The sequence below is a fragment of the Peromyscus eremicus genome, chromosome 19 (genome assembly GCF_949786415.1).
Source record: "Peromyscus eremicus chromosome 19, PerEre_H2_v1, whole genome shotgun sequence".
In the NCBI taxonomy this organism is placed as follows: Eukaryota; Metazoa; Chordata; class Mammalia; order Rodentia; family Cricetidae; genus Peromyscus; species Peromyscus eremicus.
Window position 1 is genome coordinate 74,128,105 of NC_081435.1, and position 15,428 is coordinate 74,143,532.

A 15,428-nucleotide genomic window follows, 5' to 3' on the forward strand; every position below is an offset into this window, starting at 1 on the left:
AGAGGGACTCATGGTCATCATCCATGACATCACTGCCACCCAAAAGAGTGCAGATGTCCCCTCTGGGAAGTTATGAAGTGATGACCATGGGGATGCCCAGAATATTGTCCCTGCATCCATTGGTCCTTCTAAGGCTGTGGGCCAGGTCACCCCAGAACTGAACTGTAAGCTCATTGACATGGTCTTCCCTGTTCCTACCTCCAGTGTGTCTGCCATGGATTGACACACTTCCTGGAGCAAACTGCTGGTGACAAAGCAGACATTGGAGGGCCCACTGAAAGGCATTATGGATTATTGTGAGGATGAGTTACTCTTCTGTATCTTTAACAGTGACACCCACTCTTTCACCTTTGATGCTGTGGCTGGCATTGACCTCAACGATAACTTTGTCAAACTCATCTCCTATTATGACAATGAATATGGGTACAGCAATGAGGCGGTCAACCTCATGGCTTGCATGGCCTCTAAATGTAAGAATAACTGTACCACTCATCCCAGCAAGACTAGGAGAGGAAGAGAGAGGCTGGCAATTTTAGGGGTGGGGAGTCCCTGTGCCAGCTTAGCCAGCAGCTCTGAGCATCACCCTTCACACCGTCCATCCCAAACCTCTAGTACAATAGAGGAGGCTGAGGGAGTTCTACTCTTTGGAATACTGACATTAAAGTTCATTGCACATAATATAAACATGTGGATAAAAAGTGTGCATTTGGATTTATATTAAATCAAAAGAATGAACCAATTAGTTGAGATATATGAATTTCTTAATCTGTCCCATCCAGTATTTCGTAAGTTGAAACTTAAACCATAAATGTGTGAACATAATAAATGCTATACTGTGAGAAATATTTAATATATAACAATTATTTAAAATTAAAAGAATTAAAAAAATTCTGTTTTTCTGTTTTAGTTTCCCTTGTTTCACTGTGATAAACATCATGAGCAAAAGATTTATTTTACTTACAGGTGACCTTCCATCACTGAAAGAAGGCAGTACCTTGGGTCAGGAACCTTATAGAAGGAATTTAAATGGAAACCATGGTGAAGAGATGCTACTGGCTTGCTCCCTGGGTTTCTTTTCCTTCCTTTTTTTTTTGTTTTTGTTTTTTGTTTTTTTGAGACAAGGTATCTCTGCATAGTTTTGGTGCCTGTCCTGGATCTTGCTCTATAGACCAGGCTGACCTCAAATTCACAGAGATCCACATGGCTCTGCCTCCTGAGTGCTGGTATTAAAGGCATGCACCAACACTGCCCAGCTGCTCCTTGGATTTCTTATGTACCTTTTCAATATAGGCCAGGCTCATCTGACACAGTGTAAGCAGAACCCTCATCCATCAGTTAGCAACAAGTTCCACAGACATGTCCACAGACTTATTTGATGGAGACAATTCTGAAACTGAGATTCCCCATTCCTAGGTATGTCTAAGTTTATATCAAGGTGGTAAATATTAACTAGCACATTGCTTATTTTATAAGTTTTATCATAATAAGAAAAAAGTGGTTGCTACTTTACTTTCGGTAAACATGCATTTACAATCAATAAAACTCATGATTGTGGCAAGATTCCTTTGGGGGTCATGAATATGTAAGATTTACACATGAGTATAAATGCCAAAACTGTCAGTAGGGTCTTCTTGCCTTGGTTCTGGCACTGCAGTCTCACCATATGCTGTGGTTTAAGGATATATGTTTATTTATATATTTATTGAGACCAATTCTTTTTCTTTAACCCTGTTGGTCTGGGATGTGATATGTTGCCTAGGGACTGAAATAGTGTCACAAACATCATGGGAATATCTACCAACTTTCTGATTGGATTTGAGACCCACTCTAGAAGTTGAAACCCATACTTGGTACTAATAATGGTGCCAAGAACCTGTGGCCACATAGGTTTTTGGCACTAAGGGAGAACGGATTGTTATTACTCTGCAAATGTCATAGTATTAAGTCAACTTCTAATGTCTTACTATTATTCACATAGATTAACATATCTGTAAACTCTCATTATAAAAGTTCCTTTTTACAGTAGATGGTGATTAACACAGAGACCCACAGCTACTCCAGATGCAGATAATAAGAGTATACAGAATACTCAGTCATAAAGGAGACATCTATATCACACTCCTGTCCCAGCCTCAGAGATCAGTGCTGAAGAGAAGGGAAGATTTAAGATCCAGAGGCAGTGAATTACTACAAGGAAACAATATGTTCTAGACACAGCACAGAGGTTGCAATAGGAGTTCACAACAATTGTAATACCATGTAAAAAACTTGCACAAGCCCAAGACAGACAAAACTTCAGCATGGAGAGGGGATGTTGATGTGAAGAATTACCACTAGCCAAGGAACTATGGGAAATTGATACCTGCTGGGAGATGGACTATCACTTTTTCTTCAAATTTGTGGTCTCTGGTGGGTACAAGACCTTCAGTGAAAGCTACACAACCAAGACTATATGGTTATCATAAATTGGGCTTGATAGACATACAAGGAAGAGAGAGAGAGAGAGAGAGAGAGAGAGAGAGAGAGAGAGAGAGAGAGAGAGAGAGAGAGAGAGAGGGAAGGGAGAGGGAGAGGGAGAGGGAGAGAGAGAGGGAGAGAGAAAGAGAGAGAGAGAGAGAGAGAGGAGGGAGAGAGAGAGAGAGGGGGAGAGAGAGAGAGAGAGGGAGAGGGAGAGAGAGAGAAAGAGAAAGAGAGAGAGAAAGAGAAAGAGGAGAGAGAAAATACAAATACAAAGTTGATTGGGTTGGAAAGGGGAGATGAACCTGGGAATTGTGGGAGAAGGGTAAATATAATCAAAATTAGTTGTACAAAATTCGCAAATAAATAATACAAATGAAAACAACAAACAAAGAAACAAAGAAACGAAACCAAAGTGTAAGACAAATTGCTAAGTGGTCTTATTAATAATAAAACCTGGAGCCAGATAGAAGGGTAAATTCTGAAAGATCAGAGGAATAGGACAAGCCACAGCCAACCTCACTGACACCTCAGTCCCCAAAAAAGGCCTGCTTCCTGTATACCCACACCTGTATACCTTTCTCTCTCACTTCAATCTCACTTCCTCTCTCTGCCCAGCTACATCACTTCATCTTCCTGCCCAACTTTGTCACTTCCTGTCTGTCTGTACAGACCTCCAGATCTTTATGGTTAACTAGTGTTGGAATTTAAGGCATGTACCACCATGCCTGGCTCTGTTCCCAGTGTGGCCTTGAACTCAGAGATATGGGTGGATCTCTACCTCCCAAATGCTAGGATTAAAGGTATGTGCTACCATTGCCTGGCTTCTATGTTTAATATAGTGGCTGGCTTTTTCTCTGAACCTCAGATAAGCTTTATTGAGGTACATAAATAAAGTATCACCACACCAAAGACACTTCTGCAATGGTATGACTGTCTATCAGTGCTGCTTCCTTCAATTTCTGATTTACATACATATGCTTCAGGTGAATTTCTGGATATTCAAAGTCACATGGACCTGCTATTGAAGCTGGAAGCATTTAATTGAAAAAGCTTCTGTAGGTATACATAGAATTGTGGAAAGGATCAAATAAGAAGATGTAGATGTGAGTCATGCCTTGATAAAAAATAACCTATTCCTTATGAGACAAGGCTTCAAAATGTAGGCAATAAATAAGTCAGCTACATTCTTTTGAGACAGTCAAGACAGACTGTCAGTTGTTTAATTCTTTAACAAACTTAATAGAGTAGGTTTCTTAGTTTTGTCAATTGATTTATATCAATTTAAAATTCAGCATTCTAAATTTTCTTTTTTGTTTTAACGTTTATGATTTTTATAATTCACTATACTTCAGCCAGGCGGTGGTGGCGCACGCCTTTAATCCCAGCACTCGGGAGGCAGAGCCAGGTGGATCTCTGTGAGTTCGAGGCCAGCCTGGGCTACCAAGTGAGTTCCAGGAAAGGCGCAAAGCTACACAGAGAAACCCTGTCCTGAAAAACCAAAAAAAAAATTCACTATACTTCATATTATGTCTTTACATATCTTTTAGTACCAAAACAATATATTATGAAAAGTATTTTCCAAGTTTCAACAGATTTCTTGATATTATTCCTAATTTGATTCCACAAAAGTACGTTTTCACAAAGATCAGTTCTGTACACAGATAGAGCATATACAAAAACAGTTGAAGCTGTAGCAATAAAAGATGTCCACTGTAAGTCTTTGTTTATGAATTATAAAAGTTTTCACAATCTCTGCTCCTTGGATGACCATGTATATATGTGCAGAGTCACACATGGTTTCTATCTATATCACCTAAGGACACACATTTACATCATGGTATTTCAGATGAATGTAGAGATAAAGCTTAGTAGATCCTAACAATCACTGGGGCTTGAGAGATCTGTCAGTGACTAAGAATTTTGTAATATAGTCTTTCTGAGGCCCAAAGCTTGGTTCCCATTACCCATATTGAACTGCTCACAGCCACCTATAACTATAGCTTCAGGAAATCCAATACCCTCTTGTATTTTACATTGTCAACCAGATGCATAGACACATGCACACACACACACACACACACACACACACACACACACACAAATACACATGCATGTAAAATTTAAATCACAATTTAAAAAATAATAAACAATCATAATAATGCCAAACAAAACATTCAACTTTTGACTTTTGAATTTAGTTCATATGCTTACAACTGTCTTTCACATAGTATTGTCATATATATATATATATATATATATATATATATATATATATATATATATAATAACACTTCAAAATATTTTATATTATATAGTATATATATATATGTAATAATACTGTCATTATTATTGACAGTATTATTTTGTTAAGTGGCCCACATTGCTTTGTAACTTTTGGTGTTTCTCATATAAATCATTTCAAAAAACATAAAAGTCACTATAATATTGTTTTTCTTGACTAATATTTTCAGAAGTCTGGTAAATTATGGTATTAACTTTTAGTGATTGTGATACTTCATAATTTCAACACTGTGACCAAATTTGTCCAAGATATTGTTTTAGTGATCTCAGTTTACATTAAAAAAATCAGTAGAATTCTGCACAAAATTATTCTTTCATATATGAGAAAAGGAGATACTTCTAAGATGATGAGATCAGCACAGGAATTCAAGAAGATAGCAATATTGAAAAGAAATTGGTAAAATATAACTAATTTAGGATGTCCTTGAGCTTTCTCATGCAGAAGTGATTGGTAGCTGATCTTTGGAATACATGGCAGCTCCATATGGTTCACTTCAGGCATCACATTTAAAGCTAAATGACTGCATGTGGTAGTTCATGCCTATGATCCTGCCCCTTGGAAAGCTGAGACAGGAAGATTATGAGTTAGAATCTGTCTTTAGCTATTCAGCTACATAGCAAAACTCTATGAATCAATCGATCATGCAATAGAAAAGCATTGAGTCACATAACCAGACTATCCCTTTACAATTATCTTACTCTGTATGAATAATCCGCCACTGAGATACAACCCCAACAGTGGTTTTATCCATTTTCTATGTAAAAGAGAAATCATAATTTAAAACTAAGCAAGATTTTTTTATATACTAAAATATTGTTAATTTATTTTGTACAGTTTTTACATTTGTAGTTAACCTGGACAGAAAAATGCTGAAGAATATTAACATCATGAGTCACCTTTAAGTGTATATGACCATTCTTTTGTGTATATGTGTGTCAATATGTGTTTATGCACATGTCTATTGAAGTCAGATGTACACGAAAGTTGTCTCCCTTGTCACAACTCCTTCCTCTAATTTTGAACAGTTTTCTCACTGAATGTAGAGATGGAGAAGACTAGCTAGCTAAGAAGCTCCTCTTCTGTAGCAGGGTCCTGTTCCCTTTGGGGGAGGAGGTGAGTAGGTTCAGAATCAATGACAGAGACTCTGGGAGGATATTAAAAAAACAAGCTCAGTTTATTCAGGAAGAGGCAATGGTTACGTACCCTCCACCCTGCCCTAGAGGAAGGTCTGATGAATATGCATCTGCTAGTGTGACATAGTTGCTTCTCATTGGTACAGGTCAGGGTTATGACTGGTACCATTTCATGAAGATTGTTTTGGAGCCTGCAGTTTTCCTTAACTAGTGTGCTGCCTATGATGATCAGGTCAAGGCTCAGGCTTGTTTTAATATACAGTAGAGCATTGCTATTTCTCTTGAGATGCTCATGGGCCGAGGACCATAAGTCTGTAAATGCATTGCCCATTGCCATATGACTTGCTCAAAGTGCATCAAGTCAGGACCTAATTCATTAGTGGCCTTACAGACTAAGGATAGTTCTGCAAGAGGGACAGGTATCCATGGCTGGTTGGATGACTGGGACTCACATTAACTGGAAATGCCATGGTGGGCATATGTGGCACCATAGGTGGAATAGGCTCAGATGTAGCAGCTGGCTCAGCAAGCAGACATCCAGGCAAATCATTCCGTGGACACTGCAGTGAGCAGGTAGTCACTCAAGGCATGGGGGGAGCAGAGAAAGAAGCTGCCAGTGTAGGCTTGGATGCTGCTACAATAATTTCCTCTCTTTCCATCCTTTTCTTTTGTGCCTATTCTCATCCACTCCTTGTCAGCAGAGGCAGAGGAAACATCAGTCATGGACAGAATGAAGGTGATAGATAAGTTGCTGTTATATTGTTCCTGGAAGTGCTTATTGTGGGCCTTAATGACCTCCTCAGTAGAGAAAGACTTTAGGCCAGCAATTATAGCCAACAAAATGGGCATAAAAAACAATTGGAGGGTTACTCCCAATGCCACTTCCCTTTTTCTGGCCAGGAACAGAACTCTCATCCAAAGGTCAGGTTCCCACATGCCCTCTGGAGGAGTAGCAAGCACCCTTAGTGCTCATCCATCCCTCCAGGTATCACAACCCACAAGCACATGCATGCACTCATGAACACACACATACACACACACACACACGCACACACACACATACACAATTAAAAATAGTCAGATGGTAGCTCCATTTCCTGAGGTTCCAGCCCTTATATGGAAACACCAGGCAAGCCTGAACAAAAGCATGTGCCACCCTGCTGTACAGACAGACTCACAAACAAGACAAACAACAAAGAGAAGAAAAGGGGGGTCCCAGCACTTACCTGCCAAAGGGACCAAAATCACACAATGTAGAGGAGGCTACTCACTGAAATACACTGTTCAAGGGGGCGCTCAACCAGTGCTGTGTGTGAAGAAAGGGATTCCTCTTCAGAACACCAGATGTAGCAGGGTCATGTGCTGTTCCCTTTGGGGGAGGGGGCCAGTAGGCATAGAGTCAACAACACAGACTCTAGGAGGATGTTGAAACAACCAACTCAGTTTATTCAGGAAGAGGTAAGCCTTATATACCTTTGATCTCACCCTGGGAGAAAGTCTGATGAATATACATCTACTGGTGTGACATGGCTTCCTCTCATTGGTCCAGGTCATCTCAGATCATGTCTCAGCTGCTGTTGCTAAGGCCCTTAGGCAGACCAGATTGTCTCTCAGGAAGTATCTTATTAACAGGCTGGCTCTCATTACTGTTTTGGCCCAACTGGCCCTCAGGCCTGTTAGGGCTGAGTCTTCCCACATTCTTGCTGAGGACCTTCTTCTTCTCCCTCTCTAGCACTGAAAGGACAAGTGCAAAACCAACAGCTGGTTGACTATGTGGGTGCTAGAGATCTGAACTCAGGTCCTTGTGCTTCCATAGCATGCACTAGGCACGTTACTGGTGGAGCCATCCCCCTGGCTCATTTACATCTATTCTCAAACCTCTCACAAGAAACGAGGTTTGGATGTCTACACACAGACATGTAGGTGTGGTTAGGACTACCTCAATCTCACACACCCTTGCCTTACTACTTTCATGCTTTTATTTTATGAGACTTATTGGTAGCTTGTGATTGCATTATGAAAATGATTCTCATAAACAACAGTTCTCTCATCCTTCATTTTTTTTGCGTTTTTCCACTTCAAAATAATCCTGTCAAAACTGAAAGAGTTTAAAATTTTCTCCTTTTCATGTAATATATAGAACTCTCTCCTTGAGTCATGTGTTGATATGCCCCACTTGAGAATGTGAAATAACAGTAGAACTGAAGGAAAAAGCAATTCAAGAATCAAGGAGGTGTCCTGGTGTAGAAAAAAATAACTAGCATCTGGGTGATTTTCTATGCTCTGCAGCTTTTCTGCATTAAAACTTTCATTATCAGTAATCAGAAGAAATGATCCAAAGGATATTTTTATACCCATTTCTGTATAATGTGTTCACATTTCGACAGAAACTTCATTTTCTGATCAGAAAGCACTCCATTTTATTTGAATTGACACTAAATTCAGTGCTTTCACTACTGGAAAGCTAAATTGCAAGAGCTAGAGGGGTCCTTCCATTGTTTAAAATGGTTTAATATTTTAAAAAGTAACTAATTAAAATGTAATGGGGATAATTTCACAACCCTTTCTCTGTCTAATGTAAATTTTATCAATGGTATACCAGTTGCAAAGTGTTTAGTAGTTTTTAAATTAGAAACATTAAATAAATTTGAAATAAGTTTGGTGACCAACAATCCTGTTAAACACATTTATACTTGTCATAGTTATTATTTTTGTAATGCTAGAAATTTAATCCAGGGCATTGTACAAGATAGTCAAGCTCTCTACCAGTCCTTAGTTTTGATTTTGTTCTTGCTGCTGTAAGGACCATAAGGACCAGCCTTTAGCAGCTCAGGAATTAAGTGGGAGTCATGAAGGCAGTGACTAATCACTCAATTTGACTTTTCTGTCAGAAGGAGTAAAACTTAATTTTCTGGGGCCAGTGAATGGGTTAAACTTAACTCTCTGTGGCCAGCGAAAAGGAGAAACACACACACACACACACACACACACACACACACACACACACACACACACCTTTAAGGTCGTTCCATCAATTCTTTCTTTTCTTACCTCTATCCAGATACATCCCTTCAGTCTCTTTCAGTGTCTTTCTTCTAGCTAATTATTTTTTTCCTACAGCTTATATACCCCAGCAAAATCTTTCAAACAATATAAAAATTGCAATGTGATTATATTCTTTTTTCAAGTGAATGATCAAAATGTATACAAGTAAAAAAAGCATCATGTTTATCATATCCCTTACATGATTAAACATTTTATGTACTACAGGTGACAGTCATAGATCAGGAACCTTTCAGCCATAACCATTTACATAGGCAGTAATTTTTGTAATGGCCAGAAAAACACTTACTTAGTTTCACTCATCGTATTTTAGAGTCCAGTCCAATTATCCTAACTAACCATCCAATTCTTTGTTTTCTAGTTGCATGAAGTCAATTGTGTAAAGCTTCATTTTAGCTATGATGCACACCAAAACCTGTGAACACATTTCCCAGTATCAGAAAGAACTTGGACTAATTCCTGGGACTCTATTGTTTTTCTTAATCATTAACCTATTGATGGTCTATATGGCTCCTCAAGAGAAACTCATAACTCCTAGCTTGGTCCTATTGTCTATCCTCTGTAGCCCCTGCTTTATCAGGGACGGGGGCAACATTTTCAACAATACAGCTCAAGAAGAAATCATCGTCATAATAATTTGCAGGTAAAAATACCTAGTAAAAGAAGATATTTCCATGAGATAATCACACTACGTTAAAGGCAGTGTGGACCCCCCACACACACATAACCATTCATACCATGCCAGATACCAAAGAAAATGGCAATGGCAAGTATGAAAAAGACACAGCAGTAGCAAGAGACATTCTGGAGCCTAAGGTCTCAGGGTCTATCTATCTGAGATTCACCCATCAGTACCTTGCATTCTGGTGGGCCAATCTCCTGAAGTCAATTGCTACCTGCTGCTCCTCTGACACGGCCACTGGCATTTTGTCTTATCCTTCTCAGAGCCACATGTAGCCCAGGCTGCCTCAAACTCAGTGAATAGTTTCTTACCATAGTCTCCCAGGTGATACGGCAGTTGTTGCAAACTAACACACCCAGCCTCTGCTTTTGAAGCTAAATAGAAAATAAAAATTAGATAAAAAGAGCAACATTAACTGACATTTAGGTGGTACAGAAAGTAGGAGCCAGCAGCATGAACTTTGAATCTGACTTCAAAGCCTGTGCCTTGACAATGCACTTTTTCATGCCTTCAGTGGCCTTTCACCTCCTCCATTTATGTAGCCGATTTCCAAGCCATAGAACAATAGATGAAAGGCAGGAAGAGGCCTGTTCTAACTGGACTCTTCTGTTCTCTGTCCAGAGCTCTGCTTTTGAACCTTCTGCACTGTTTCACATCTCAGTTTGTTGAAGGAGGACATTTGTTGTATTCTGAACTGTCAGCATTTTTCTTAGATAATTCAGGCCACAGAGGCAAATACTGAAATGATGGGGGGAAATCCTATCATGAGTCGTTTACTTTGTTACACATCAGCAGATAACTCGGGCTTTTTATGATGAAAACAGTAACTGGAGCTTAGTTTCACAATATCCCCCCTTCTTTTGAAAGTGAATGTTAAGCTTCCATAGACATTTCAGTTCTCAGGAAAGTGACAGAGAATTCACACCAGTTTCTCCTTTCTATATGAACAACACTTTTGGGGATGCAGAAAAAGTGTTTTTCACCAACCCTCTTACAAATTATGATTGTTTCTTTTTATGTCAGTACTCAAAAGAAACCCTGGAAATGATAGCTTTACAGATTTAGGAAATAATGAATAGAACCTCCATGAGAGGAATCCCATGAGTAATGATTGCTCACTTTAATGATGGCATCGGATGACAGCGGGTTTTGTTTAGCATGAGGTTTCCTTGGCAACTCTTTCATTGGAAAACGAGAACTGATAGAAATATGCTGAAGTATTCATTTTTTATTGAAGGAATATTGGTGATATTTCCTTTTCTCTTTTATGGATTTATCACTGCTCCTTTACCATGTGACACAGTCATTTGACAGGATTAGTCATTTATCTAAAATTAATTTCTGCAAGAATAGCTGTGTGTAAGATATGAGGTGATTCAGGAAATGTGTTGGCTTTGCTTCCTTATTTTGACACGCCTGATTCTTCTTTAGGATTTGAGGTGTCACATTAAGAAAGGAATGTCACACTTCCCTACTTCTGATTGCAAGTGCATTGATACAGAAATATTTTCAGCATTGGCTGAGTATATATTCCAAATAATAACTATGTAATGAATGTGTGAAAGAAAGAAGCTAGTATTTTTTAACATATCAATCAGTCAGTTTTCATACAAAAAAAAAACCAGAAGATGAAAATGCTTAGTGAGTCATGAATACATATGTCCCATCATGAATGTTGTCAGTGTTTTATTGTTGGCATTAGTGGATATTTAATGACACCAAGGTAGAAAATAACAAGACATGCCTCAATTACAGTTTATATAAATTTATTTTTGAAGATCTAGTTATATTTTTATTTGTATTTCTAGATACCTGCAATTATATATGTGCACTACTTGTTTGTCTGGTGCCCATGATAGCTAGAAGAAAGAGTTGAATCCCCTGGACCTGGAGTTACAGGCAGTTATGAGCTGCATGTTGTTTGTGCTGGGAACTAAACCCTAGACCTTTCCAAGAGCAGTAAGTATTCATAACTTAGGACCATGTCTCCAGGCTCCTACTTCTATTTTTAATAGAACACTGTAAAAGAATATATTTACTGATACCTAAGAGAAACTAACTTCCAATTCACCTAGAAGGCTGTCCAAAACATACACACCCTCTTGAATGCAAAACAAGGATTTTGTGGCAAGATTTAACCATACTTAGTTACTTTCAGATTATGTCAGTCAACTCTGAGTGATGCTTAACATTTTCAGATTGTCACGTAGGAAACAAGTCTGTGAAGAAGTTTCTAGATTGGGTTAAATCATGCGGATGAACCTCTCTAAATGTCATGGCACCATTCCATGGCTGGAACTCTAGACTTCATAAAACAGAAATTTAAGCAACTGTATGTAACAAATGACAGATATGTAAGGTTTTTTTTTTGGCAATGAAACTTCAGCTATTTTTTTAATTATTTTAAATTTATTCTTCTCTCATATGGTACATCCCAGTTGCAATTTCCCCTCCTCCAACTCCTCCCAGGCCCTTCCCCTCACTTCCGCTCTCTCCCATATCTATGTCTCCTCCATTTCCCTTCAGAAAACTGCAGGCCTATCAGGGATATGACCCAATCATGGCATATCAAGTTGCAATAACACTAGATCCCTCCCCTCATATCAAGGCTGGATGAGACAACCTAGCAGTATGAACAGAGTCCCACAAACACGCAGAAGAGGCAGAGGCAGCCCCTGCTCCCACTGTTAGAAGTCTCACATGAAGACCAAGCTACACAAGCATAATACACATGCAGAGGACCAAGGTCAGACCTATGCAGACTCCTTGATTGTCGGTTGAGCCTCTATGAGAATGACTGGTCCACTCTCAGACCCACAGCATGAGAGAGCCTCCACCCGGCACTGCCTGGCGGGCCAGGAACCAGGGGCTGGACAGCCCAGAGACCTATGATAGAACCAAACAGGACTGGCAGAAAGAAAAAAAAATGTCAATGAAATAATTACTGATGATATTTTGCTATACTTGCAGACAGGAGCCTAACAAAATCATCATCGGAGAGGCTTCCTCCAGCAACTGATGGAAACAGATGCAAAGACCCATAGCCCAACATTAGGTAGAGCTCGGGATTCCAGTGGAAGGGCAGGAAGGATTGTAGGAACCAATGGATCAAGAAAACCCACAGAATCAAGAAGCAGCATTTTAAAATGGCCTTATTAGGGATGAGCACATGAAACTTTTCCTGTAAAATTAAGACAATGGTTTTGAAAAATTCAATTAATCTGGGCCCTTCAAAAAAGATAATTTCTAAATCAAATATAAGTATTTTGGACAAAAGCGTAAAATATCTCATGTTGAAACTTTCTATTCTTAGTTGTTTTCTTTTTATTTAAGTTTGAAACAACTGTACTGAATTTAAATTAACATTACAGACATCAGCGTGCTTGTAGAACAAATAAAATTTTGGTCACCCCAAACATCTCCTCAAGCCATGCACATATTTGGTTCTCCTCCTCAACTCCTTCAGAAAATAAGTGTATATTACTTCACTACAGAAGACATTTCATCTTGAAAATTTTATTTAAATAGTCATAAGGTACACATTTTTGTTTTGCATCTTTCTTAGAACCTAATCATTTTGACATTCATCATGATTTTGTGTACAACAGCAAAATATTCCTTATTAACTGCCTCTAAGTATTGTTTGATTGCATAGTGTGTCAGGGCCCCTTTATCCATTCACTTTGTGTTGTTCACTTACGTTGTTTCAGAATTTACTATTGTAAGTAAGACTAACTGAACACGTATGTAAAGTTTCTACATGTTACATGCTGTCCATATTCTTATACAAAGAGTAGTGGTATATTTGATTCATAGTATTTGCATTTAGCATTTTAAAGAAATTCCCTAATACACCCTCACATTTTAAATCCTCAAAGAATGCATGTATTCCTCATGTATTCCCCTGCTCTACTCCTTTGTTAACAATTGGTAAAACATGTCTCTTTAATGTTAGCTCTTCTAATTAGATGTAACAGTCTTTCACTGTCATTTTAATTTCCATCCCTTTGGCATCAAGACAAAATTTCTTATGCTTATTTGCATTTGTGTGTCTCTCATGAAATAGCAGTCCATATTTTTTACCTCTTATGTAATTGAATTTCCTCTTATTAGTGAAATATTTTCATTAGCATGTAGTTACATCAATTTACCTTCTTTTCTCCCTCAAATCCCTTCCATGGCCCCCAACTCCTCTCAAATTCATGGCCTCTTAGGTTACATTTTCTTCTTCCAGTCTCTAGTACATCCTTTTAATTTAATTTGAAAATAAGAAATTTTGGGTTTTGATGGAGTCTAACATACTCTGTCTTTTCTATAAGCATGCATGCTTTTAATACCATCCTTAAGAAATATTTGTCTGTTGTGGGGCCCCTGCCAATGGGACCAGGACCTATCCTGGGTACATGAACTGGCTTTTTAGAGCCCATTCCCTATGGTGGGATGCCTTACTCAGCTTTGATGCAGGGATGGGGCAGGACTTAGTCTTGCCCCAATTTGATATGCCATCCAGTGTTGACTACCCAAGGGAGGCCTTACCCCCTATCAGGAGTGAATGGAGGGTGGAATGGGGGGTAGGGGAATGGGAGAATGGGAGGAGGAGGGACAGTGATTAGTATATAAAATAAAAAATAAAATAAAATAATAATAATAATAAAAGAAGTATTTGTCAGGGTCTAGAGAGACGAATTGGTGGTTCAGAGCACTGGCTGCTCTTTCAGGGGACCCAGGTTTATTTCAGAGCACCAAAATGGCAGCCTACAACCTCCCTTCTCAGGGTATCTGACACTATATTCTGCCCTCTGTGAGTACTGCATTCAGGTAAAACACCTACATACATAAATAAAAATAAGGAAAAAACTTTTAAAGAAATATTTGTCTAGCCAACACTATATTGGGTACTCCTAAAAATATTGTGCCTTCAGCATATAAATTTTTATATAAATTTATATAGATATGAACTGTTAATAAAAATTTATTTTATGCATAAAAATCAGTCATTTTAATAAAATTTACTGAATATATTCTTTTTCTTAGCTGAATTACATTTACACCTGTCTGGATTGAATTGCTTTTAGATATTCTGAGTTCTGTATAAAAATTCCAATTTGCTTCATTCCTTGATTGTCTGACTATACTACCCTGCATCATCCTAGCTGAACCTTATTAGTGTTCTTGAAATAAAATCTTTTTACTATTAATTTTGGCTTAATTTTCAGTTTGTTTGGCTGTTCAAGTTATTTTCCTTATTAATTTTATACTTGCCTTCTAAACTTCTACCCAGCATGGATAGTGAGTTTAGGACTATTTTGTCTTAAATTGTAGATATATTTGGATAGAGGTAACATTACCAGTGTTAGATATTCCTGTATACTTTCATGAATGCGATATACCTGTTCATTCAACTATATGTTACTCTTTCACAGCTATGCTTTTTAAATTGAAGAGGCATGGTTTTTTGCTACAGAAAATCCCTGTAATTAAAAACTATCTATATTTGAGTTGAGTAAGACATGAGGTGCATTGTGATGTCTGACATGATGAGGCCTGAAGTACTGAAATCACATGTGATACAGAAGCTTTTGAGTACAGTTTCCCTTTCTCTGCTGCTTTCAGTGCTACTGTGATGCACTCCTCATCCCCTCTGCTTGAAGACAATGAAAACTGGCTGCACTGATCATGAGTGAAGGTGGAAGAAATCATGCTGGATATGGGAGAGATTGCTTGCATTGGAGATGCCTCATCTGTCAACAAGATCAAACAAATGATAACTCAATGATTAAATATCAAA